The 27,357-nt window shown below is 41.6% G+C and overlaps 1 protein-coding gene and 1 long non-coding RNA gene across 10 annotated transcripts in view; one reads left to right on the top strand and one right to left on the bottom strand.

The window, feature by feature from the left end:
* Positions 1-18,239, bottom strand: part of LOC118883107 — a 52,138-nt gene extending 33,899 nt beyond the window's left edge. The window contains exons 1-4 of one of the 3 annotated variants that reach the window (XR_005016922.1): positions 17,833-18,239; positions 16,846-16,998; positions 7,945-8,093; positions 1,254-1,399 (exon numbers count right to left, since the gene is read on the bottom strand). This is a non-coding gene — a long non-coding RNA (uncharacterized LOC118883107). The remainder of the gene's footprint in view (positions 1-1,253; positions 1,400-7,944; positions 8,094-16,845; positions 16,999-17,832) is intronic. The other 2 variants (XR_005016921.1, XR_005016923.1) reach the window with 2 other exon arrangements.
* Positions 17,331-27,357, top strand: part of SLC16A12 (solute carrier family 16 member 12) — a 92,731-nt gene continuing 82,704 nt past the window's right edge. For 6 of the 7 annotated variants that reach the window (XM_036829715.1, XM_036829714.1, XM_036829712.1 and 3 more), the window contains exon 1: positions 17,331-17,670. The gene's annotated coding sequence lies outside the window, so the exon portion shown is untranslated. Of the gene's footprint in view, positions 17,671-18,168; positions 18,252-27,357 lie in introns of those variants that run through there. The other variant, XM_036829718.1, reaches the window with a different exon arrangement.

The following is a 27,357-nucleotide window of genomic DNA, read 5'->3' on the forward strand; positions in this document are numbered from 1 at the left end:
AAGTCATAAAATAGCTGAAAAAAGTGGAGGAAATGTCTTACAACTAGTGAGACAACTATTGTCAACTTAAATAAAAGGTAGGTGCGAAATGAGCCAGCTACTTGGCAATGTTGGTGTTGAGACAATTCAGAAGAGTATGATCTATACTAACAATGAATGTAGTACCTAATGTGGAAAATGATGATTATTGCAGAGGGGCTAATGAGAAAGTAAAAGATGCTCTGGCTGCCATGAGTTACAAATCAGCACCATGATGGTTCTATCAAATTTGAGTAAGTAACTATGAACACAACAGGGTATTGGAAAACAGCTGCAGGCTTACATATCAAGAAATTCTGGGTAAGTCAGACATTCCATTATTTCATAAATCTAATAAGAGAAGTGCATATGTATTTTACTATTAAATTACGAAAAAAATGGCTCAATATCACACAGGAAATACAATAAACATGTAGGTATTGCTAAAGAGCTCAAACAAATGAGGAGATGAAGGAACATTTAAGTGAAGCCAGTTGGGACTTCAAATTCTGGGGCCATTTCAAACATGTCCAGTGGTCATTTTTTTTTATATGGGGGGCTAGAAATATTTTATACCATTTAAGAAAGTGCTATTTTTTTGATTGTTCACTACATGTGGCTAATTCTTGTGCCACACTGACATTCCAAGAGGACAGCCAAGTGCTGACTGATGTCACCATCTGGTTTTACCAGGTCGTGTTCACCTCTCACTGACCGTCTCCAGATTCTGTTAGGGCAGAGTGGGTGTCTAAATTGTTCACGGTCATGCTCCCAGCTTAGTTCCTGGCACTCAGAAGGCCCTCAGTAACTGTTTAGTTAGGCTGAATTGGCTCAGCTGGAATTGAAGAATCAGAAGCAGTTGGAAGGGAGCTTAGAGCTAGTTCTCGTCATCCTCATCCATCCCACCCCTCCCAGCACGATACCACCCCCGCCTCTTCCACGCCCCCCTCCATCAGTGATGGGAAATACAACGCACTGTTTGCCAGCAGTCAAATCTACTTCAATCTACTTCAGTAATCCTGCCTTAGACCCTCTCCAGATGATGCTAACGCCAAACTAGATAGTCATAATGTTCTTGGCCAAAAGCCTATACTTTTAAAATGAGATTACATGAGATTCATATGAGTTTTAATATAACCATAATAAGTATTAATAATGCATGCTGTATAATCAATTGGCATTCTCCCCCAAAGAGCTCAAATTCTTATTTCTTATTGTGATAAATTTGTACTTACAGATAAACAGTAATACATCTCTCTTCATAAGGGGCAAAACAACCTTTTAGCTTCATAGAAGTTTCCCAACAATAATGTGATCTTGCTCCACTAGGCTGGAAGAGCATGGGCTTGAGAATTTCAGATCACCGGTCACCAGGATAACTCTGGAATGGAATTTAATTTCTAAATGCACACTCTCACCCCAACCAAAATGTCTAACTTGTCTATCTCAGGGACTCCACACCTTGAAAACTTCGAATCCTTTAAACCATTCATTCATCCAATAACTGAGTTCCTGATATATGCCAAGCACCATGCTAGGTACCAGAGGCACAATGGTGAACACGATGGGCATGGTTCCTATTCTCACTGAGCTTTTAGTTTAGGGCCAAACAAAATGAAAGCAAACAGCAACAAAAAAACTCCAGTTGAGATAAAAATTATGAAGGAGAATGAAAGTGCTAAGATGGAGAATAATGGAGGAGAGAGATTGAGTTTAAATAGAGTGGTCTTAGAAGACCTCTGGGGAGGTGATATTTAAGTTGAGGTCTTTGCAATAAAAAAAAAAAAAAAAGATGAAGAGCTTTCCAGGCAGGAGGAAGAACAGATGTAAAGACTCTACGTCCTTGTCTTGATGCTAAGAAAAAAAAACAGACATGGGGAATGCGGCACAAGATGATGCAGCGATAGGCAGGGGCATGACACACTTATGGGCCATGGTCAGAGGAGCCCAGATTGGTGCTTTGGGAGCCATAGAAAAGTTATAAGCTGCAAGGCAATGTGATCTAATTTAAGTTTTGAGAAAAAAATTCTTGGTGTTCTCATGGCAGAGGCTTAGAGCAAAAACAAGTAGATGGGTTAGGCTGCTATGACAGGAGTAGGCAAGAGAAGGCGGCAAGCGGGATCAGGGTGCTGGCAATGCAGATGGAAAAAAGTGAGGCAGATTTTGAGCTAGATTTTGATGAGTTCATTGACAGGACGTGCAGACGGACTGATGTGGGAGGTAAGGGACGACTCTTAGATTTCTGGCTTGATGAATGGAATGGATTGGAAGCCCAACACAATAAAATCATAGAGGAGAGCTGCTCTGCTTAAAGAAGGAGAAAAGGAAAAGGGGAGGTCTGGGTCCTGTCCACTGGGGCGCCTTCCCAACTATCCTTGGGTCTCCCTAGGATACCTAGGTCATGGTTCTTAAATTTTAGGGTGCTGAGCCGTTTGGAAAGCCTATTAACATACCGGTTCCTACATGTAGTGTTTCTGGAACAGAGCACTTGGAGCAGATATAGACCAGAAGGTTAATGTTGATGTGTCTGCTTACAAGATACACTGCTTTCAACTAACCTTCAGATTGGTTGGAAACACTTAAAGCAACTGGCAAGCCGTTTGCTGGCAGACTTATGGCTCCTTTTTATAAATGTATAAAAACCAAGGTAGCCTTTGTTTTCACTTCGTGTTTTTCCACTCTTCACACTCTACCGAAATAAAATAGAACCAATGGCTATTATTTATATTGCTAGAAACTCTTTGAGGGGTTCTTCCAGTGGTTGGGATGAATTGTATTTTCTTCGCTTAATGATGCTATCGTGTCGTCGACTATAATCACGAGAACTAGTTCATATGAATGTATAAATGTGTCTCTGCTGAAAAAGACTGATACAATAGTACCCAGTATGTGTTAATTTGTGTAACTATTAAGATATACTTTAGCACAGAAACTAAAGGGGCATTTGGCCATTGTTCTTTTACCTCGATGCCTTATTTATTTGGATTGGCTTTATCCTCATCAAATACTTGCTTCAATTTGCACTTTCTGAATTTATCAAAAATGAATAAAGGTGAAGCAGAAACTTGCTAATTAATCCATTAAGAAGATCAACACAGAGAGTCAAAAAGGGTAAATCAGCCCCAAACAAAGCTGGCTGGTTGGTTTTTTTGCAAATAAAGTCTAACCAGCCTTCCCTGTGTTTCTGATGTTAGCAGGTGAGCTGTCTAGCTGGAACAATGCATCCCTTCCAATGACTTACAGAAGCCGTCTGGTCCTGCTGTGGGCAGGTCCTGCTTATTATCACTCATTCTTCTCTTGAAAGAGAATGTTTCCGCTCTGCTGGTGTACACCTCTCTCCTGCCTCTGAATGGTTATCACGCTTATGTGACTCATGAGGCACTCACTCCATCCCGCTTAGCAGTCAGCTGTGCATCTATCCTATCACCCCCACTAGACATTGCGAGCATTCCCCGAGGTCCAGGCCGTGTCCTCCTGCTCTGGTTTCATCTCAGCTCTCTTGCTCTGAAGATTTTCGAGCCTTATCTCTAACTGTGACCTTCTCCCTTGGCCCCTGACCTAAATTTCCAACAGTCTGCTGGGGATTTCACTCCCATCTCAAGCTCCACGTGTCATATATTGAATAGTTCACCAACTGCCACCTCTTAACTCCTCTCTCTGTTAATGATCACCATCCTCCCGGCTGGAGACACACATGCTTCTCGTGTCTCTTTCACTCCCTATCTAATCAGTCACTTTGTCCTATTGATTTTCCCTGTTCTCATCAAAATGACTTATTTACTCACTGCCAAATACACCTTGCACTTTCCCACTGCTAATATTGTTACCTGCAGTTTCACCTACCATGAGAGCCTCCTTATCTGCTTACTGACATGCTCCAAGGAGTTCCAGGCTCACCTGTAAAGTCAGCCTTTACCTTAAGCAGCATCTGTCCCAAGCATTTAGCTTCTCCTCTGAATTCTAGCAGGTGTTGACTTCCTTTATCAAAATGATCATGCACCTTTTCTTTTTGAAATGTTAGATTGTGGTGATGGTGTTTTTGAAATCTTTTATTGTTATTCAACTTCTCTCATTTGCGTGGTTACTTCAACTAGATTGTAAATTCCTTGAAGACAGGAACGCTGTCTTAAATACTATTGTACTGCGCACAGGCTAGACACTCAAAAATACTGGTTGATTTGTTTGCGTTGGATTTGTCTGATGATAGAGATGGAGAGACAGGCACTGTAGTTCAGTTTGCAATTCAGTCGCTCATTAAGTTGGCCCATTAAACACAAATAATTTATTTTCTCTTCTAATATATTGCTCACAACACTTTTTTTTTCCCCTTGAGTCATTGAAAAGAACATACTAGCACAATAAAAACTGGGGAAAAAAGACTTCTGATAGATGTGTTCGCAAAAACTTTTCTCTTATACTATTCTAAAGTAAATACAAGATCTGCAGACACTGAATTTATAGTAGTCATCTCTTGGCTAAATAACGCTGCATGACAAACCACAACAACCCTGCAGTGGCTACAATAGGAAACCTTTATCTTTGTGCATGAGTGTGTAGGTTGGCTGGGCAGTTCTGCTGATCTGAGCTGGTCTAGGTGGGCTCACTCTTGCCCCTGAAGCCTGCCATGGGGGTAGCAGCCAGCTCTGCTAATGTTGGTCCGGCTCTCTTGGTGTCTGGGGCCTTGGCTGGGGTGACTGAGCTGACTGAGCTTGGCCCTATGTGTTCGCTCATCTTCCAGCAGGCTAGCTCAGGCTCATTCTCATGGTGATGCAGGGTACTGAGAGAGAGCCAGTGGTGCCATGGCCCCCTAATATCTAGATTCACCACTGGCCCACCACTGTTCCTCTTCCCCACTGATTCAAGGGGTGGGGAAACAGGCCCCACTTCCCGACGGGCAGAGCTAATTCACATTGCAAAGGATATGGAAACAGGGATGGAGGACCCCAGCTGTTCTTGCAATCAATCTATCCCAGAGTAGACAGACCTGATTTCATATACCAGCACAGCTTTCTAGTTGCATAATATTGGGCAATTTATTTAACCACTCTAAGCCACTTTCCCTCAATTGGAAAATAGGTCCTGTGAGACTCAAAGGAAATCTATACACAGGGCCTGGGACATTATAGGAAGTCATTAAATTCCTCACAGCTCTCCCAACAGCTGTTTAGAGAAGGGAAAGAGGTGTACATCATCTCTTAACATGATGAAAATTAGATAATTTTATTCAAATCTGATTTGGAGAAACCAAACGCTAAACCCAAATGCATAATTCAGGAAAAAATGACATAAAAGTTTGAGCAGTCATTTGAAAGATTTTGAAGAAATTAACTGGGAAACAAAGCTCAATGTTATTAAAATCAGTAGGACCTTTGTGCTGATCCTATGGGAGCAAGAAAGGGCAGGTCACAAAGTCTGTGGGGCAGACCATGGGGACTTTCTCATCGTTTTTTGGGTCATACTCCACATCTGGTTGGGTGACAAAACCAGCAGTTTCTCTCTCTTTCCCATTCTCCATGTAAACTTTCTTATCCCTGATGTGTTCTCGGAAGGAGTCCTAGCTGGGTCAGAGAACTCTCAAACTGCACAGCAGCCCTGAACTAGGAAGAGAGTCATAGTGTGGGGCTATCTTGGTCCTGCCCACGGTTGCTGACTTAGCTCAGAATAAATGTCATAAATCCTAATCGAATGAATCTATAAGAGGAAGGATCACAAAGGTGACAACAAAGGTGATGCGTAACTAACATTCACTCATTCCACAAAGATTTATTGAAGTTCCTACTCTGTCAGCACTGGGGGAACAGTAAATGAGACTGAGAAGTTTTCTGCCATCAAATAGCTTATATCCTATGGGGTCAAGGGAAGAGTATTTGTATTTGCTGTATGTTCAGCTAACATTTATTTTATTTTTAATTTTCCCCTCAACTTTATTGAGGCATAATTGACAAATGAAAATTCAATATACTTAAAGTGTACAGCGTGATGATTTGATATATGTATACATTGTGAAATGATTCCCACAACCAAGCTAATTGAAACACCCATCACCTAATATAGTTACCTTTTGTGTGTGTGTGGTGAGAACACTTAAGACCTACTCACTTTGCAAATTTCAGTACACAATACAGTATTATTAACTATAGTCACCATGCTGTACATTAGACCCCCAGAATTTATGCATCTTATAAGTAAAAGTTTATACCCTTTGACCCCATTTCCCACAACACCCAGGCCCTGGCAACCACTGTTCTATTCTCTGCTTCTGTGAATTTAAATTTTTTAGATTCCACATATAAGTGAGATCATACAGTATTTGTCTTTCTGTGTCTGGCTTATTCACATAGCATTATGTCCTCCAGGTTCATCCATGTTGTCGCAAATGGCAGGATCTTCTTGTTTTATGACTGAATAATATTCCATTGTGTATATATATATGTATATATATAGATCACATCTTCTTTATCCATTCATCGGTCAACAGACACGTAGGTCGTTTCCATATCTTGGCTATTGTGAATCATTCTGCTAACACTGATTAAGTACTTACTATGCATTAGCTACTGTGCTAGGCACTTCACACATATATGTCTCATTTAACCTTCACAGTAGCCCTGGAAGGAAGGTGTTGTTATTTTGCTTGTTTCATAAGTGAAGAAACTGAAGTTTTGAGTTGTTATGTAACTTATCCAAGGTCACCCAGCTAGCAAGTTCCTATGATAGGTTAACATTGGAAGTGATGGGGTGGGGAGGATTTAAGTGACAATATCCACTGGGGGTCTGGTGATAAATGGAGTTCAGAGAGAGGTCAGAATTGGAAATGCACTGCTTCTGACGGGCAGGTGTTAGCCACAGTTATGACAAGAGGGAGAGCGGGATTTGGGCAAAGAAGGGAAAGCAGAGAAATAGGGGCTAAATTCTAAGAAAACCTTCATAAGAAAAGAAGTGATGTGATGAAAAAGGAACCAAGGAAGACAATAAAGAAAGTGGAATCTGAAAGGTGCCCATAGGATGTGATCTTATGAAAGAAGTCAGAAGAACAGGAATTTGAGAAAAGGTTATTCAGAAGTCTGTTTCTTGGTGTCCTGGGAAGAATCACAATTTCCCATTCCATGTGCTGCCCTCATTTGTATAACTGACAGCATAATACACTTGCATCTTTTTTATGCTGTTTGTAGTTATCCTTAGAATCTCTATTAGCCATGGAAATAAACTTTCAAATTCTATTTAGGCAAAAGCTTCACATTTCCATCCCCTACCCCCAACCTTCTGGTAGCTTCCAGTCTGACGTGGACACCCCAAATATTATTTATCTGGAACCAATGTTCTCGTTTCTCTCTGCTGAGTCCACACATCCTTGTTTGACCAAATAACAGGAACAAACAATTCCTTCTATAATGGATGTACCCTAAGGTGTTTACGCTTCTGAGAATCTCATCTGAAAATTGATTCCCCTGAACCATGGCACAGTATGACTTTAGTTCACACACTTGTTATTTATTGGTTACAAATGGTAGGGATTTGACTAGGTATGCTGTGTCTCTAGGCCAGAACAGTACAGGTAGTGTCCAACTCAGAGAGGGGAGGAAGAAGCTAGGGGAGGGGGTTGGAGCACAGCCATAAATGGTAGTTGAGGTACCAGAGTAGCTGACCACATTAGCAAAAGGTTATTTAACTAATAATGATCCAACTGTAGTACCATGTCCCCCCCAACTTTTAAACATGTAAAATGATTATTAATACGAATACTGGTTAAGACTTCTTGCACATTTACTATGTGCAGGGCATTGCATCCAGCATATTCTATGGATTATCCCATTTTGACTCTCACAAGGACTCAATGTCTTAGGTTTAATGATCAATTCCTCCACTTCCCTTAGGACAGGTGAGATTCTGAGTAGAATTAGGAAAAGCTGAAATATCTGAGCTCACCTCCTTACCAAAATCCTGGCCTCTAGCCACCGCTGTCCAGTAGAACTTCCTGTGATGAAGGGGATGTTTTATATGCTGTCCAGTATGGCAGCTACGAGCTGCACATCGATGCAGAGCACTTGAAATGTGATTACTGCAACAGACATGCACTAAGAAACAAACACACAAAAAACCTGAATTTTAATTAAAATTTAAATGTAAATAGCCACATTTCATAGTCATTTTGGACTGTGCCAATATAGAACATTTCCACCATTGCAGAAAATTCTATTGGATAGCACTGTTTAGGAGAAATGCTGCATTTCCCCCTTCCTCCCTGGTTGGATTCCAAGGCAAGCAAAGGGGTTTGTCCTCCCCTTCCCAGCTCCTCCAACCCTCCAGCCTTAGAGAAAGGAGATTCCTCATTCCGTCTTCTCCTACTTCACCTCCACACTGCCCACCCCATGGCACCAGCTTGTTCAACAGCCTTGAGTTGGGGGAGCCCCAAAGGGGGAAGCAGATGGGAGTGACCTTCTCTATCAGCAGCATCATCAACAATCCACAGTTACTCACTTCTCAAAAGACGAAAATCATTCTGCCAGAGTTAGAATCAGCCGAGCTAAATCTGAACAAACAAACACACACACACAGCATTTAATGATATAAACAAAAGAATTGCTCTGTGCTTTGCTAGAGTCCCTATAACTGGTGACTTAGATGGAGGAAAGCCTGTGAGGTTTTCTTTCTCTTCTTCAAAACTCTAAAAAATAACTGGTTGGAAGAGAGACCTTCAAGATGGCAGAGGAGTAAGACGTGGAGACCACCTTCCTCCCCACAAATACATCAGAAATACATCTACATGTGGAACAACTCCTACAGAACACCGACTGAACGCTGGCAGAAGAACTCAGACCTCCCAAAAGGCAAGAAACTCCCCATGTACCTGGGTAGGACGAAAGAAAAAAGAAAAAACAGAGACAAAAGAATAGGGATGGGACCTGCCCCTCTGGGAGGGAGCTGTGAAGGAGGAAAAGTTTCCACACACTAGGAAGGCCCTTCACTGGCGGGGACAGGGGGTGGCAGCAGGGGAAGCTTCAGAGCCACGGAGGAGAGCGCAGCCACAGGGGTGCGGAGGGCAAAGCGGAGAGATTCCCGCACAGAGGATCGGTGCCGACCAGCACTCACCAGCCCGAGAGGCTTGTCTGCTCACCCGCCGGGACGGGCGGGGGCTGGGAGCTGAGGCTCGGGCTTCAGAGGTCAGACCTCAGGGAGAGGCCTGGGGTTGGCTGCGTGAACACAGCCTGAAGGGGGCTAGTGCACCACAGCTAGATGGGAGTGAGTCCGGGAAAAAGTCTGGACCTGCCTAAGAGGCAAGAGACCATTGTTTCGGGGTGCACGAGGAGAGGGGATTCAGAGCACTGCCTAAACAAGCTCCAGAGATGGGCACCAGCCGTGGCTATCAGTGCGGACCCCAGAGACGGACATGAGACGCTAAGGCTGCTGCTGCCGCCACCAAGAAGCCTGTGTGCAAGCACAGGTCACTCTCCACACCTCCCCTCCCGGGAGCCTGTGCAGCCCGCCACTGCCAGCGTCCCATGATCCAAGGACAATTTCCCCGGGAGAACGCATGGCGCGCCACAGGCTGGTGCAATGTCATGCTGGCCTCTGCCACCGCAGGCTCACCCCGCATTCCGTACCCCTCCCTCTCCCCGGCCTCTGTGAGCCAGAGCCCCTGAATCAGCTGCTCCTTTAACCCGGTCCTGTCTGAGCGAAGAACAGATGACCTCAGGTGACCTACAGGCAGAGGTGGGTCCAAATCCAAAGCTGAACCCCAGGAGCTGTGCGAACGAAGAAGAGAAAGGGAAATTTCTCCCAGCAGCCTCAGGAGCAGCGGATTAAGTCTCCACAATCAACTTGATGTACCCTGCATCTCTGGAATACCTGAATAGATGACGAATCATCTCACAATTGAGGCAGTGGACTTTGGGAGCAATTGTAGACTTGGCGTTTGCTTTCTGCATCTAATTTGTTTCTGATTTTATGTTTATCTTAGTTTGGTATTTAAAGTTTATTATCATTGGTAGATTTGTTTATTGATTTGGTTGCTCTCTTCTTTTTTTTATATATATAGATATAGATATATTTTTCCTTTTTCTCTTTTTTGTGAGTGTGTATGTGTATGCTTCTTAGTGTGATTTTGTCTGTATAGCTTTGCTTCTACCATTTGTCCTAGGGTTCTATCTGTCCGTTTTTTGTTGTTGTTGTTGTTTTTTTAGTATAGTTTTTAGCGCTTGTTATCATTGGTGGATTTGTTTTTTGGTTTGGTTGCTCTCTTCTTTGTTTCTTTCTTTTTTTTCCTTTTTCTTAATTACTTTTTAATTTTTTATTTTTAATAATTTTTTTATTTTTTATTTTATTAACTTTTAATTTAATTAAATTAATTAAATAATTAATTTTTTTCTCCCTTTTCTTCTGAGCCATGTGGCTGACAGGGTCTTGGTGCTCCAGCCAGGTGTCAGGCCTGTGCCTCTGAGGTGGGAGAGCCGAGTTCAGGACATTGGTCCAACAGAGACCTCCCGGCTCCACATAGTATCAAACGGCAAAAGCTCTCCCAGAGATCTCCATCTCAACACTAAGACCCAACTCCACTCAACGACCAGCAAGGTACAGTGCTGGACACCCTATGCCAAACAACTAGCAAGACAGGAACACAATCACACCCATTAGCAGAGAGGCTGCCTAAAATCATAATAAGGTCACAGACACCCCAAAACACACCACCGGACGTGGTCCTGCTCACCAGAAAGACAAGATCCAGCCTCATCCACCAGACCACAGGCACCAGTCCCCTCCACCAGAAAGTCTACACAACCCACTGAACCAACCTTAGCTACTGGGGGCAGACACCAAAAATAACGGGAACTACAAACCTGCAACCTGCGAAAAGGAGACCCCAAACACAGTAAGTTAAGTGAAATGAGAAGACACAGAAACACACAGCAGATGAAGGAGCAAGGTAAAAACCCACCAGACCTAACAAATGAAGAGGAAATAGGCAGTCTACCTGAAAAAGAATTCAGAGTAATGATAGTAAACATGATCCAAAATCTTGGAAATAGAATGGAGAAAATACAAGAAACGTTTAACAAGGACCTAGAAGAACTAAAGAGCAAACAAACAAGGATGAACAACACAGTGAAATGAAATTAAAAGTTTAAATGAAATTAAAAGTTCTCTAGAAGGAATCAAGCAGTATAACTGAGGCAGAAGAACAGATAAGTGACCTGGAAGATAAAATAGTGGAAAAAACTACCTCAGAGCAGAATAAAGAAAAAAGAATGAAAAGAATTGAGGACAGTCTCAGAGACCTCTGGGACAACATTAAACGCACCAACATTCGAATTATAGGGGTCCCAGAAGAAGAAGAGAAAACAAAAGGGACTGAGAAAATATTTGAAGAGATTATAGTTGAAAACTTCCCTAATATGGGAAAGGAAAGAGTCAATCAAGTCCAGGAAGTGTGGAGTCCCATACAGGATAAATCCAAGGAGAAACACACAAACTATCAAAAATTAAATACAAAGAAAAAATATTAAAAGCAGCAAGGGAAAAGCAACAAATAACATTCAAGGGAATCCCGATAAGGTTAACAGCTGATCTTTCAGCAGAAACTCTGCAAGCCAGAAGGGAGTGGCAGGACATATTTAAATGATGAAAGGGAAAAACCTACAACCAAGATTACTCTACCCAGGAAGGATCTCATTCAGATTTGACGGAGAAATTAAAACCTTTACAGACAAGCAAAAGCTAAGAGAATTCAGCACCACCAAACCAGCTTTACAACAAATGCTAAAGGAACTTCTCTAGGCAGGAAACACAACAGAAAGAAAAGGACTACAATAACAAACCCAAAACAATTAAGAAAATGGTAATAGGAACATAAATATCCATAACTACCTTAAATGTAAATGGATTAAATGTTCCAACCAAAAGACATAGACTGGCTGAATGGATACAAAACCAAGACCCGTATATTTGCTGTCTACAAGAGACGCACTTCAGACCTAGGGACACATGCAGACTGAAAGTGAGGGGATGGAAAAAGATATTGCATGTAAATGGAAATCAAAAGGAAGCTTCAGTAGCAATTCTCATATCAGAAAAAATAGACTTTAAAATAAAGACTATTACAAGGGACAAAGAAGGACACTACATAATGATCAAAGGGTCAATCCAAGAAGAAGATATAACAATTGTAAGTATTTATGCACCAAAGATAGGAGCACCTCAATACATAAGGCAAATGCTAACAGCCATAAAAGGGGAAATCGATGGTAACACAATCATAGTAGGGGACTTTAACACCCTACTTTCACCAATGGACAGATCATCCAAAATGAAAATAAATAAGGAAACACAAGCTTTAAATGATACATTAAACAAGATGGACTTAATTGATATTTATAGGACATTCCATTCAAAACCACAGAATACACTTTCTTCTCAAGTGCTCATGGAACATTCTCCAGGATAGATCAGATCTTGGGTCACAAATCAAGCCTTGGTAAATTTAAGAAAAGTGAAATCATATCAAGTATCTTTTCCAACCACAATGCTATGAGACTAGATATCAATTACAGGAAAAAATCTGTAAAAAATTCAAACACATGGAGGCTAAACAATACACTACTTAATAACCAAGAGATCACTGAAGAAATCAAAGAGGAAATCAAATGACAATGAAAACACGACGACCCAAACCCATGGGATGCAGCAAAAGCAGTTCTTAGAGGGAAATTTATAGCAATGCAATCATATCTCAAGAAACAAGAAATATCTCAAATAAACAACCTAACCTACACCTAAAGCAATTAGAGAAAGAAGAACAAAAAACCCCAAAGTTAGCAGAAGGAAAGAAATCATAAAGATCAGAGCAGAAATAAATGAAAAAGAAATGAAGGAAACAATAGCAAAGATCAATAAAACTAAAAGCTGGTTCTTTGAAAAGATAAACAAAATTGATAAACCTTTAGCCAGACTCATCAAGAAAAAAAGGGAAAAGACTCAAATCAATAGAATTAGAAATGAAAAAGGAGAAGTAACAACTGACACTGCAGAAATACAAAGGATCATGAGTGATTACTACAAGCAACTATATGCCAATAAAATGGACAACCTGGAAGAAATGGACAGATTCTTAGAAAAGCACAACCATTCGAGACTGAACCAGGAAGAAATAGAAAATATAAACAGACCAATCACAAGCACTGAAATTGAGACTGTGATTAAAAATCTTCCAACAAACAAAATCCCAGGACCAGATGGCTTCACATGTGAATTCTATCAAACATTTAGAGAAGAGCTAACACCTATCCTTCTCAAACTCTTCCAAAATATAGCAGACGGAGTAACACTCCCCAACTCATTCTACAAGGCCACCATCACCCTGATACCAAAACCAGAAAAAGATGTCACAAAGAAAGAAAACTACAGGCCAATATCACTGATGAACATAGATGCAAAAATCCTCAACAAAATACTAGCAAACAGAATCCAACAGCACATTAAAAGGATCATACACCATGATCAAGTGGGATTTATCCCAGGAATGCAAGGATTCTTCAATATACGCAAATCAATCAATGTGATAAACCATATTAACAAACTGAAGGAGAAAAACCATATGATCATCTCAATAGATGCAGAAAAAGCTTTTGACAAAATTCAACATCCATTTATGATAAAAACCCTCCAGAAAGTAGGCATAGAGGGAACTTACATCAACATAATAAAGGCCATCTATGACAAACCCACAGCCAACATCATTCTCAATGGTGAAAAACTGAAACCATTTCCTCTAAGATCAGGAACAAGACAAGGTTGTTGTCTTCTTCACTCTCACTGGTATTATTCGACATAGTTTTGGAAGTTTTCGCCACAGCAATCAGAGAAGAAAAAGAAATAAAAGGAATCCAAATCAGAAAAGAAGAAGTAAAGCTGTCACTCTCTGCAGATGACATGATACTATACATAGAGCATCTTAAAGATGCTACCAGAAAACTACTAGAGCTAATCAATGAATTTGGTAAAGTAACAGGATACAAAATTAATGCACAGAAATCTCTTGCATTTCTATACACTAATGAAGAAAAATATGAAAGACAAATTAAGGAAACACTCCCATTTACCATTGCAACAAAAAGAATAAAATACCTAGCAATAAATCTACCTAAGGAGACAAAAGACCTGTATGCAGAAAACTATAAGACACTGATGAAAGAAATTAAAGATGATACAAACAGATGGAGAGATATACCATGTTCTTGGATTGGAAGAATCAACATTGTGAAAATGACTATATTACCCAACGCAATCTAGAGATTCAATGCAATCCCTATCAAACTACCACTGGCATTTTTCAAAGAACTAGAACAAAAAATTTCACAATTTGTATGGAAACACAAAAGACCCCGAATAGCCAAAGCAATCTTGAGAAAGAAAAACGTAGCTGGAGGAATCAGGCTCCCAGACTTCAGAGTATATTACAAAGCTATGGTAATCAAGACAGTATGGTACTGGCACAAAAACAGAAATATAGATCAATGGAACACGATAGAAAGCCCAGTGATAAACCCACGCACATACGGTCACCTTATTTTTGATAAAGGAGGCAAGAATATACAATGGAGAAAAGACAGCCTCTTCAATAGGTGGTGCTGGGAAAACTGGACAGCTACATGTAAAAGAATGAAATTAGAACACTCCCTAACACCATACACAACAATAAACTCAAAATGGATTAAAGACCTAAATGTAAAGCCAGACACTATAAAACTCTTAGAGGAAACTAAGCAGAACGCTCTATGACATAAGTCACAGCAAGATCCTTTTTGACCCACCTCCTAGAGAAATGGAAATAAAAATAAACAAATGGGACCTAATGAAACTTAAAAGCTTTTGCACAGCAAAGGAAACCATAAACAAGACAAGAAGACAACCCTCAGAATGGGAGAAAATATTTGCAAATGAAGCAACTGACAAAGGATTAATCTCCAAAATTTACAAGCATTTCATGCAGTTCGATATCAAAAAAATAACCCAATCCAAAAATGGGCAGAAGATCTAAATAGACATTTCTTCAAAGAAGATATACAGATGGCCAAGAAGCACATGAAAAGATGCTCAACATCACTAATTATTAGAGAAATGCAAATCAAAACTACAATGAGGTATCACCTCACACCAGTCAGAATGGCCATCATCAAAAAATCTACAAGCAATAAATGCTGGAGAGGGTGTGGAGAAAAGGGAACCCTCTTGCACTGTTGGTGGGAATGTAAACTTATACAGCCACTATGGAGAACAGTATGGAGGTTCCTTAAAACACTAAAAATAGAACTACCATACGACCCAGCCATCCCACTACTGGGCATATACCCTGAGAAAACCATAATTCAAGAATTGTCATCTACCACAATGTTCATTGCAGCTCTCTTTACAATCGCCAGGACATGGAAGCAACGTAAGTGTCCATCAACAGATGAATGGATAAAGAAGATGTGGCACATATATACAATGGAATATTACTCAGCCATAAAAAGAAACAAAATTGAGTCATTTGTAGTGAGGTGGATGGGCCTAGAGACTGTCATACAGAGTGAAGTAAGTCAGAAAGAGAAAAACAAATACCGTATGCTAACACATATATATGGAATCTAAAAAAAAAAAAAAAGGATATGAAGAACCTAGGAGCAGGACAGGAATAAAGACGCAGACGTAGAGAATGGACTTGAGGACACGGGGAGTGGGAAGGGTAAGCTGGGACGAAGTAGAGAGTGGCGTGGACATATATACACTACCAAAAGTAAAATAGATAGCTAATGGGAAGCAGCTGCATAGCACAGGGAGATCAGCTTGGTGCTTTGTGACCACCTAGAGGGGTGGGATAGGGAGGATGGGAGGGAGATGCAAGAGGGAGGAGATATGGGGATGTATGTATATGTATAGCTGATTCACTTTGTTATAAAGCAGGGACTAACACACCATTGTAAAACAATTATACTCCAATAAAGATGTTAAAAAAGAATAAAAAGAAAAAAGAAGAAAAAATAAATAACTGGTTGTCCTACATTATTTAAGTGGAAAATGGGTCTTCTTGACCACCCAAAGCAATGTTTAACTAAGAGAAGTATTTTTCTGAACTGCAAAAGTATTCAAGTCTTTAACCTAAAGACCTTCACAGATGAAAGCTCAGGACTCGCAGCTGCTTCAACATTTTAAGTACGTTTTCAATGCTAATGAGTTCTTTTACAATTCGTATTTGCTAATTCTTCTGTGTGTTTTAGAGGTAGCTTCACTAATCATTACTTAGATGTAACCCAGAGCTTTTTGCAGGTGAAAAGAGGAGCTCAATCCAGATTTTATAGTTAAAGAGCAGGAAACTGGGGAGGGGGTAAAGAGACAACATAGCAGGAGGGTAAAATGAGGAAGGTCTTTAGCAGTCTATTTTTAAAATACCCTAAGGTATTGTGTGGCCACCGCGTCATAACTTTCTAGCCCCCTTCTCAAATTTTCCAAAAAGTCTTACTCACTCTGAAACTTTGAAGTACAACCGACTAAATCACCTAGGGATTCTTGTTAAATGGCTCTGGGGTTGGGCCTGAGATTCTGCATCTCAAGCAACGTCCCAGGTGACGATGCTGTTGAGTAGCAAAAGGATGTAGAACCCAAGAAATTGGAATCAGACCTAGTCAGTTCGGAGACTTTGCTTCTGACAGGGAGCATAATTTACAGGAAGGTCCTTCCGGCAGCTCCTTAGGCCAGTGAGACAGCCACCTTTAGGGCGACGTTTGGAGAGTTGGGCGAACCTTAGCACAAGCAGCAGCCGTAATTTTACTGGGGGTGTGTTACGTACGTACGTACCGGACTCCTGCGCCGCATTCATTTTGTCCTCTTCAGCAAGCACAGGAAGTGGACGCTATTATTATCGTCGTTTTAGAGGTGAAGAAAGGCTCGGAGATTTAAGTAACTTGCCTAAGGTCACGAGCTTTTCAGGAGAGTTGAATCTAGGTCCATCTAACAATAAGAAAGAGCGTTTTAAACACTTTGGGGGGCCTCAGTTCCCTGCGCTGTGAAATGGGACGGGTTGTATGGCAGAGTCCAGATCCCTGCCAGATACACCTAAGGGAGTCCCTGGATTCCTCTTGCAGAGCTTTTTGCTCTTTGAGCCTGCAGGGGAAAGTTCTTTTTGAGAACACCCGGCCCCCTCTGCTTGCCTAGGTCAGGGGCACGCTCTGCAGTTGCTGGGGAGGGTCGGGCCGTCCCAGAGCGAGCTGGCTCGGGTCACGGCGGGCCGATCCATTACATAACCGCGAGGCGGCCCTCCTCCCGCGCGCCCCTCACCCCGCGCCAAGCCGCGGCACGTAGAGCGGATCTCGGGGATAAATCCCATTCACCCGCCGGCCAGAGAGTCCACCGGAGAGCTCGGGACGCTGAACTTGCTGGTGCCTTTCGGAGGCCGAGCGCCGGGATTTTCCCCGCCACGCTCTCCGCCTCCCGCGCTGCCCGCGGGGCACCAGCCGCAGCACCGCCGGCGCCTCCGCCCCGTCCGCTCCCCGCGCCTCAGACGCGCGGACCGCGGCGCCTGGGGCCCCGGAAGGGGCCACCGCGCGGGGACGCGGCACCGTGGGCGCGCCCCGGGGGTATGTCCGCGTGCGTGGCCGTCCGGGCTGCAGAGGTCCACGCGAGGTGAGCACGCAGCGGGGCCCGGCGGGGGCAGGCGGAGAGCGGGGTCTGGGCGGGCTGCGGAGGGCTGGAGGCTGGCCCGCCGGGCTGCGGGGGCGCAGTCTCCCGCCGGTCGCTCTGGCGCCGGGATCCCCAGCGCTCGGGCCCGGGAACCACCTGGCTCACCTTCTGTCCTATCTCTCGCTCGGCCGTGCTGAGGACGCGGCGGCTCAGGAGACCCGGGCATCCTTCGCGGCGGGGCGGCGGGCTCTAGGGCTGGGCTGGGCGGAGGTGGCGGAGGGCTCTCCCTTGGCTCCCCGCCGCCCCAGCGCCTGGTGAGACGCGCGGGGAGCCCGCCGCCGTAACCCGGTCCCTCGGAGCGCCCGTTGGTTTAGAGGAGAGACACGTGCCCGCTTGCCCCGACGGTGCTGGGCCGGCGCTCGGGCAGTTTCTGGGCAGGTGGCTGGAGAGGGAGCGGCTTTGATCCCCATCTCCTGTGTTTTCCAAATGCAGACTTCTCGTGCAAGAGAGACCGCCTTTCTTCTGGATTCTGTTTCCAGTGTATCTTATTTATTTCTTTATTTTGAATCTCCCCTCACCCTCAGGTAATAATACTCACAACCTTCAATTGACTTAAATTCTTAGTTGCCGCTTGTCCTCACAGAAAATCAGTGATACCTGTAGTGCAGATTCAGGGGAAAGTGTTTGAAGCAAAATTTAAAAGCACGATTCCAGTAAGTCCTGGGGCTCTTTGGTTAGCCTTCGGCTTTCACAACTCAGCGTTCGGAATCTCTTGTAACTATTGTTTTTCTTTTTTTTTTTAGTGTTGAGTTGGATGGGACCTGCCAGGGCACTGGTTCAACCCTTACATTCTTTTTCTTTTTCTTTTTTTTTAACATCTTTATTGTAGTATAATTGCTTTACACTGGTGTATTAGTTTCTGCTGTATAACAAAGTGAATCACAACCAGGACCACTGCCCTGGGGTCACGCTCACCACGGGTGTCCCTTGATCACTAGGCCACCTTCTTTGGCTCAAACCTCAGGTGCTAGGCTTGCCCACCTGATCTCACGGGCCTGGCTTGTCTCGTCACTTCCTACCTCACATATTTCCAGGCCTGACATCCATGAACCCCACTTCTAGAAAACACACACACACACACACACACACAGTCTTCTATTTATGTCTTTTATGCTCTTGTACGAAATAAATCTTCTCTGCATTTTGAAAAAAAAAAGAAGTGCATCAGCTATACATATACATACATCCCCATATCTCCTCCCTCTTGTCTCCCTACCCAACGCCTCTAGGTGGACACAAAGCACGGAGCTGATCTCCCTGTGCTATGCGGCTGCTTCCCACTAGCTGTTTTACCCTTGGTAGTGTATATATGTCCATGCCACTCCCTCATACTTCGTCCCAGCTTACCCTTCCCACTCCCTGTGTCCTCAAGTCCATTCTCTACGTCTGCGTCATTATTCCTGTCCTGCCCCTATGTTCTTCAGAACCTTTTTTTTTTTTTAGATTCCATATATATGTGTTAGCATACGGTATTTGTTTTTATCTTTCTGACTTACTTCACTCTGTATGACAGTCTCTAGGTCCATCCACCTCACTACAAATAACTCAGTTTCGTTTCTTTTTATGGCTGAGTAATATTCCATTGTATATATGTGCCGCATCTTCTTTATCCATTCATCTGTCGATGGACACTTAGGTTGCTTCCATGTCCTGGCTATCGTAAATAGAGCTGCAATGAACATTGTGGTACATGACTCTTTTTGAATTATGGTTTTCTCAGGGTATATGCCCAGGAGTACAACCCTTCCATTCTTGAAGGGACTCTAATTAGTTTATCTTACCTTTTCTTTGCTGAGAGCTGGGCACTCTGGTGGCCCAGTCAGCTTAACCCTGGAGGAAAGTCTTCAGATCCTCCAAATTTAGAAACACATTATGTCCAAGGGTATTGGAGATCACTAGCTTTTTTTTTTTTGGCCGTGTTGGGTCTTCATTGCTGGCTGGCGTGAGCGGGGGCTACTCTTTGCGGTGCGTGGGCTTCTTGCGGTGGCTTCTCTTGTTGCGGAGCACAGCCTCTAGGCACGCTCGGGCTTCAGTAGTTGTGGCACACGGGCTCAGTAGTTGTGGTGCACGGGCTTTGTTGCTCCGCAGCATGTGGGATCTTACCGGACCAGGGCTTGAACCCATGTCCCCTGCATTGGCAGGTGGATTCTTAACCACTGCGCCACCAGGGAAGTCCCCCGAGATCACTAGCTTTTAAAATCAACTGCCCCTGCATAGTTTGCTCCCCTCTCCCCCTATAAATGTCATGTCAAACTAAGCCAATGGTGTCTGACCCTCCCAAGGAATAGTAATTAAGTGACTGGATTTGGTCACTTATAATCACAGGATCTTGGAAACTGTACAGTTTTTTATAGGTCATCTTGTCAAACTCTTCACCTTACAGCCTGGGAAGCTCAGTTTCCTGTTAGCAAGGATTGGTTAAGCTCTTTGGTGATGGAGCCAGCACCAGAATCCAGGCCCTCTCCTTCCAACTCCGTTCAATTTTCAAAGCATATTGCTTCCAGGCATTTTGAGCAAAAATGATGACTAGAATCACCTAATCATGTCATTTTCCTGTTCTTATTTTTTTTTTATTTATTTATTTATTTTAACTGGTGGGATTCTGAAATAGGTGAGAGGTTGATTTAGTCAAACCACCTTTGTAGTATAATTTTAAAAAATACAAACCCTGAATTTTAAATAACACATTCTTAAATACATGTCTTCAAATAATAATACAAAGATGAATATGCAGATACATCCCAGATGAACTTCCAGGAGAAGAAAAGTAATAAATCAAAACATATGGATGAAATTTACCCTCATCTCTCTTTGGAGTCTTTTCCGATTCTTACCTCCCTGTGGTGGTGATTGGTTAGAGTTAAATTTGTGATTTGTGACTTTGGAGCCGGCTTGAGAAAAGTGGCTTATATGAGGACAATTTGTGTGTTATGATTAACATCATAACCTATAACAGAGCTGAGAAAGGAATTTTAAACAGACTTATTTAGCATTTTAGCATTACATTGCACATTTTTTATGTCTTTCAATTTACTTTCATTTAATAGGTACTTATTGAGTGCCTACTATGTGCCCAGTGCTGTTCTGGGCACTTGAGGTATGTCAGTGAACAAAACAGAGAACTTTGATCCTGTGGACCTCAAGTTACAATTAATTCATTAGAATTTTTCCAGGATTTTGTTTGGCAGATAGAAGAGAATTTCAATTTTGCCTAAAGTTGGGAAATGAATGTAAATATTCCAAATTATCTTCCTTCCAATACTGTGATTCTGCTGATTTTATAATCAGTGAAAAACAAACACAGAAATAAATTCAGTTAAAGTTACTTTAACTTTAATGAACTGACATACGTGAACTCTATGTGAATAGAAATTCCCGCACTTGGTTATTTTATGTATGTTCATTCGGAGTCCCTGAAATTACACTTCCTTTAATGCAAGGACATCATTGTGGTGACATTGAACTTAATGAAGCATGGGAGGATTAGTTTTCTCAATCGTGTTGGTGCCCCTGTGTCAGTGTTGCGGACTGTAATTGTATTAGTTTTAAGATGTAGCTTCTTATTTATTTATGAAGATGGTGTTCTGCTTTTATTTTGTCTCACTTTACATTTTGTCCCCTGCTCCATATTAATAGGAGACACAGTGTTGTGACTTATTGGTAAATCCGTTACCACAGAGGTTTTTCTTTTTAATCAGACATCGCAGTTTTAAGCATTTTCTAATTTTCTCAATTGCTTTTTCTTCAAAACGGCATGGTTTGCAAGCTCAGGCATGTTTATTGTTTTTAACAAAGGCTTATCAAAATGAACTTGGCAGTTTTTCAGTCGTATACGGCCAAAAAAAAGTATTCAGTGCTGCTTTGGGGGTTGTTTATGCATTCCTTACCTAACCCATGGCTTTGCTTTTAAAAATCGCCAATTTGGAAGCTATGTTCTTATGAGTACGTTTCTAGGATATCTAAAAACCCATTCACGTGGTATAATAATTTAATTGAGAAAAACCAAATCCACACTTGAAGACAATGGGATGTTTTGAGTACACAGATTTTTCTCTGTTTTTAATTTGTTCTACATCAAAGGACATCAGGAAGTGTCATTATCTAACAGTGTCCTATTTGCAAGTGATTTCTGTTAAACACTTGGAGGAGAGTCATGATTTCTGATAGCTGCTAGGCACCCAGAGGAGTTGATTTTCTTCCTTTGCCTACCACTCTGCCCCATCAGATTCTCATCCCCCTTCCTTACTGCACATTGAAGAAAGAGGTGCATTGCTCTATAGCCAGGTAGGAAGTTACACACCTTTACTTAATTATTTAATCAATGTGCTCATTCATTATTTACTTAATAAATATTTCTTGAACTTCTTATTACAGATTTGTGCAAAGATTGTGTCCCGAGCCCCTCTTTTCCTGTGCTGGTGGCTGTAGGAGATATAAAAACACAAGCAGCCTAAAGCCTCATATGGAAGAAAATACATTGTGTAACTAGCTATATAATACCAGTTATAACCACTGTAAGAGATAGATAAGTATGTTGGAAATTGAAGGAGAGAGAGCATGTAGGCACTCTGAGGAGTCAAGGCTTAGGGAAGAATTTATAGAGCAGGACACATTTGAGCTGATTCTCGAAAGATGAGTAGGACGGTAAAGTTTTTTTTTTTTTTGTAAAGCTTTTATAAAGGCAGGAGGCTATACCTATCTTTATGGGAACACATCCTTGCCTCTTTTGAAGAAGTAGACATATAGAAGACTTCCTTTTGGGGACAGTTGAAGTTGTGTTGGGTTGTCTAATAGACACTTATCACCTCTACACCCTCTGCATGCATACCGCTCTGTCCTAGGTAATGGAGTGTCCACCAACACTAAAACGGCTCATGGGCTTAAACGGTGCTCTCCTTTCCCTCTGAAACACGAACCCGTTGTTGCTCAGAGCTCAGAGACCACTGTGGTAAATAACTGTCATCATAATAAATGGGTGTACTTTGCTTTTATCAGCTCAGGTGCACGCTTACTGTGGTGTTTGGTCACAGTCTTGTTTATTTTATTAATACTTGCTCTTGTAATTTCTCAATTTAATTAAATATTACATAAACTGATATAATGGGAGTGCCAAAAAGGAATGCTATTTCTATGAAAACAAAGTTGATTGCCATATAGACTCGTAAAAATAAGCCATATTAAAAAACAATATCAACAGCTACAACCTGGATGAACCATGAACACATGTTAAGTGAGAGAAACCAGACAAAAGACCACACGTTGTGATTCCATTTATATGAAATATCCACAATAGGCAAACACATAGAGACAAAATGTAGATTTGTGGTTGCCAGGGTATGGGGTAGGGGTAATTGAGAGTGAATGGCAGTAGGTACAGGGTTTCTTTTTGAGGTGATGGCTGGGTTCTGGAATTAGACAGTAGTCTTGGTTTTACAACATTGTGACGGTACTAAAAACCACTGAATTATATATTTTAAAAGGCTAAATTTTAAAAAAATCAACAAACTACTGCTCCCCAGGTATGGAATACAGAGCTGTAAAAGATTGGAAACTATAGTAAAAAAAAACTAGGGAGATTTTGCCCTCAGGTTTTTTCACAAGTGCCTTTAAGGTACAAGTGCATTTAAGAAATGGAAGGAGAAAATCTGGGCGAGGTTTAACCAATAAAGGCAACACAGAACTGCAGTCATGACCTGGCACCCAAAGATTAGTGAATGATTTTACTTTTATTTATGTGACTAAAATTGAAATAAAATGTTTGAAACATGATGTATCAACTTTTTGACTCTCTGCTTTTACTGACTTCTGATTGCTTCAGTTAAGAGAGCTTTTAATGTTTCAACTTCTTGGGGTACCCTAGCATATCTTGAAAATAGCTCATTTCTCTGGCTCTGGAGAGAAATTCCATGTTTATGAGCCTCTCTTATGGATGTAATATTAGTCCCTTATGATTATAGAGGAGGCCGGAACCTTGTTTTCAGTCTTAAAAATCACAACCCATTTTTCCCCAAACTGTCCTTTGGCTCCCTGGTTCATATATGTAAACAAAGTAGCAACATAAAATCTTAACTCTACCAATACGTAAACACTTGTAGACTTTATAAATTTCAAAATATTTCTGAGCACAATTCACCATTTTCTGGTTTACTTAACATATTACAGATTTAAGGCCACAATTACTTATTTTGTAATTCTACTTTTTTTTGCTGAAATACTTTCCATGGAAGTAAGCTCATATTTATCTACCAAAACCAGTTGTATTTCATGAAATAGCAATTTCAGTTCTCTAAACCTGTATCAAAACAGTGACATTCACAGCCCATGAAGGAACGACCGAAAAAAGAAAAAAACCCCAAACCCACACTCACAACAAAGTTAGATCTGCTTTAAAGGAGAAGAGAGTGCAGCCTCTTCGGTCAGATATGGGTCAACCAGACAACTAGCAGAAAGCAGCCTTACCCATCATTATTAACTAGTCACGAGCCAGGGGAGCCCAATTCACAGGCATCACTGCTATCAAAAAGGAATGGTTGGGCTTCCCTGGTGGCGCAGTGGTTGAGAGTCTGCCTGCCAATGCAGGGGACACGGGTTCGAGCCCTGGTCTGGGAAGATCCCACATGCCGCGGAGCGACTAGGCCCGTGAGCCACAATTGCTGAGCCTGCGCGTTTGGAGCCTGTGCTCCACAACAAGAGAGGCCGCGATAGTGAGAGGCCCGCACACCGCGATGAAGAGTGGCCCCCACTTGCCACAGCTAGAGAAAGCACTAGCACAGAGACGAAGACCCAACACAGCCATAAATAAATAAATAAATAAACCCAAAAAAAGTTAAAAACAAAAAAACAAAAAACTGCAGTCATGCCAGACTGTTTCTTCAAGTGATATATAAAAAAAAAAAAAAAAAGAAAGGAATGGTTTGTTCGTGTTGGTGTTGGACAACTGAGTTGATCAGTTGATGCAAGACTATATCAATGGCTCTCAAGCCTGGTGACACATTAGAATAACCTGGGGAAGGAAAAGAAACTATTGGTGCCAAAAGCCACCCTCAGAAATTCTGATTCAGTAGCTCTGGGACGGATCCAGGGCATCAGGAATTTTGAAAGCTCCCCTGGTGAATCTCATGTGCAGCCAGGGGTGAGGGCCACCAATCTATACAATACTTAATCATTTTATGCTTTTTCAGGATAAATGTTATTGAAACAAATAGCTGTTATAGTGTCTTTTTATGATGGAAAAATTAAACATGATATTGGATTTTTGTAATTTCTCTATACAGTGTCCACTAAGTAAATGGGAAGCTTTTCTAATGGTTAAGTGAATTTCCACTGATTTTTCCCCCCTGTGAGATTCACTGAGCTTATGTGTGTACAGTGTCAAAGTAACCAAAGCAACCAAATTTGGTATCATGACAGTCAACCAACCAATCAGTTGCCCACCTTGTTTCATGTTTTTGGTGATTGTGGTGTCATATAGGTCTGTTTCTTGAGGACAGTAAGTTGGGGTTTTCCTGTACAACAATGTGTTTCCTCTATAATAACTTACAGATATGTCCTTATTTATTATGTGTTTCCTTAAGTTGACTAAGTTGTTAATCCTAATGCTCAAATTTGCCTCTTAAATAAAATAAATCCTTAAATAAAAGGGTACTTTTCCTTTTATTTAATTGTACCAAATTGATTTTGAAAATATAGGACTTTATATAAGAAAGATATTATAAGAAACATAGCAGTTTAAACTTGGCCTTGTGTGACTTAAACAAAATATGACTAATTTTAGGTTTCTCCTTGTCATTGGGATTTACTGTCTTTGAGAAAATGTGGCGAGGTGGTTGACGTAGGACCTGAAAAAGACCGACCTAGGTCTAACTACTTAGAACCAACTTTATTTTTAGTGACATTTGTTCTTTTATTTATTTATTTACTCATTTATTTATTATTGAAGTATAGTTAATTTACAATGTTGTGTTGTTGAATCAGCAAAGTGACTCAGTTAAATATATATATATACATACATACACACACACACACACACACACACACGCACACACACACACACACACATTCTTTTTCAGATTCTTTTCCCTTATAGGTTATTACAAAATAGTGAGTATAGTTCCCTGTGCTGTACTGTAGGCCCTTGTTGGTTATCTATTTTATATGTAGTGTGCATCTGTTAATACTCATGGAAATTCTCATGCATGGTTACCAGTTAGCTTTCCCAAACTGTGCTTAAGCTGTTAATTTTTGTATTAAAAATAGCACCTTCACGGATCTTGACCAGTAGTTTTTGAACTATGTTTTGCAGATTTCTGAGAGTTTCAAGGGGCCTCGGGGGCTGTTCTGGGGCATGGGGACAATGTGGGCGGGAAGAGTCCAGCGTCCAGCTTAGGGTTCCTTTCGGTGGCTTTTTTCTGCAACCCGAGCAGGTGGGCTATTTTTGATTTCACATTTTGGGTTTCCAAGTAAGATTTTATTTGAACAAAGGATTTCTTGGCAAAAACAAGTTTGTAAATGCCTAGGCCACATGTTTCTAAGTTTCTGCTTTTCTTTCCCTGCCAAATTTGGTTTATGTGGTTCTGGTAGCTCCTAATTATTTCTAGCTGCTACTGTGCATCTGTGTTGAAAAAAGCATGGGAAGACTTGGGTCTTACTAACTTTATATCCTTCATGCTTGTGGGGAGAGAGAACCAAATGAGCAGTTAGATATTCTGGGCAAGAGATATAGATTGGGAGTCATCAGCATAGAGACTCAGTTTAAGTTGTGCGTGTGTGTGTGTGTGTGTGTGTGTGTGTGTGTGTGTGTGTAAGTGTAATTACCCATGGGGAGTGTTTATACAGAGTGTAATGGGTCAAAGATAAAATGCCGAGGAGTAGCTGTGCTAGGTCAGGTACCCTCTTCCGTACTCACATTAACCCAATACACATTGGTCAGTGATGTTTCCTTTTTATATTTTAATTTGCTGTTTCCCCACATATGCTCGTGCATAACTGTTGGAAGAGTTGGAACATGAGTGTATATTTGGTTGGTGAGGTAGCCTGGTAGGGTCAGAGCACAGGCTGTGGGAACCAGCCAAGGAAGTTCTCCCACTCTTCAAAAATCCTATATCCTGCACAAAACTATAGGGCTTCTTCCATACGCGTATTGAGGTGCAGAATGAGAAGATAAACTTGAGTGGTTAGCTAGTGGATTTGGCAGTGTAGACAGCCATTGTGGTATTTTTGGCATAAAATGATTTAAGAAGTAGTGTGGTTTCTTGACTTTTAAAAGCCAGATATCTCCCCCATGTCTTTGTTCTCTCTTTTGTAATCAGAGCAGCGACTGCCAGGTTCTAGTTGTAATCCCAATGAACCCAGGGGTAAGGTCCATTCCACCTGGGTCCAAGCTTCCTTTCGTTTCATTGACACAGACCCTGCCCTCCATGCTGGCTAGCTGTTTGGCAACTTTAGTTACAAGGCTCACCAGGCAACAGTGATAACTTAATTAAAAAACTCATAAACATTCTTAGAAAAAGTCAAAGTACGCGGGTAAAGAATAAATAAATGGATATAAATAAGATACTGTCAGAAATATTTTACTTAATAGTAAGGGTGTTCCAATGATAAAGGGACTGGTCATTGTATCAAAAATTAAGC

The sequence above is a fragment of the Balaenoptera musculus genome, chromosome 16 (genome assembly GCF_009873245.2).
Source record: "Balaenoptera musculus isolate JJ_BM4_2016_0621 chromosome 16, mBalMus1.pri.v3, whole genome shotgun sequence".
Taxonomy (NCBI): domain Eukaryota; kingdom Metazoa; phylum Chordata; class Mammalia; order Artiodactyla; family Balaenopteridae; genus Balaenoptera; species Balaenoptera musculus.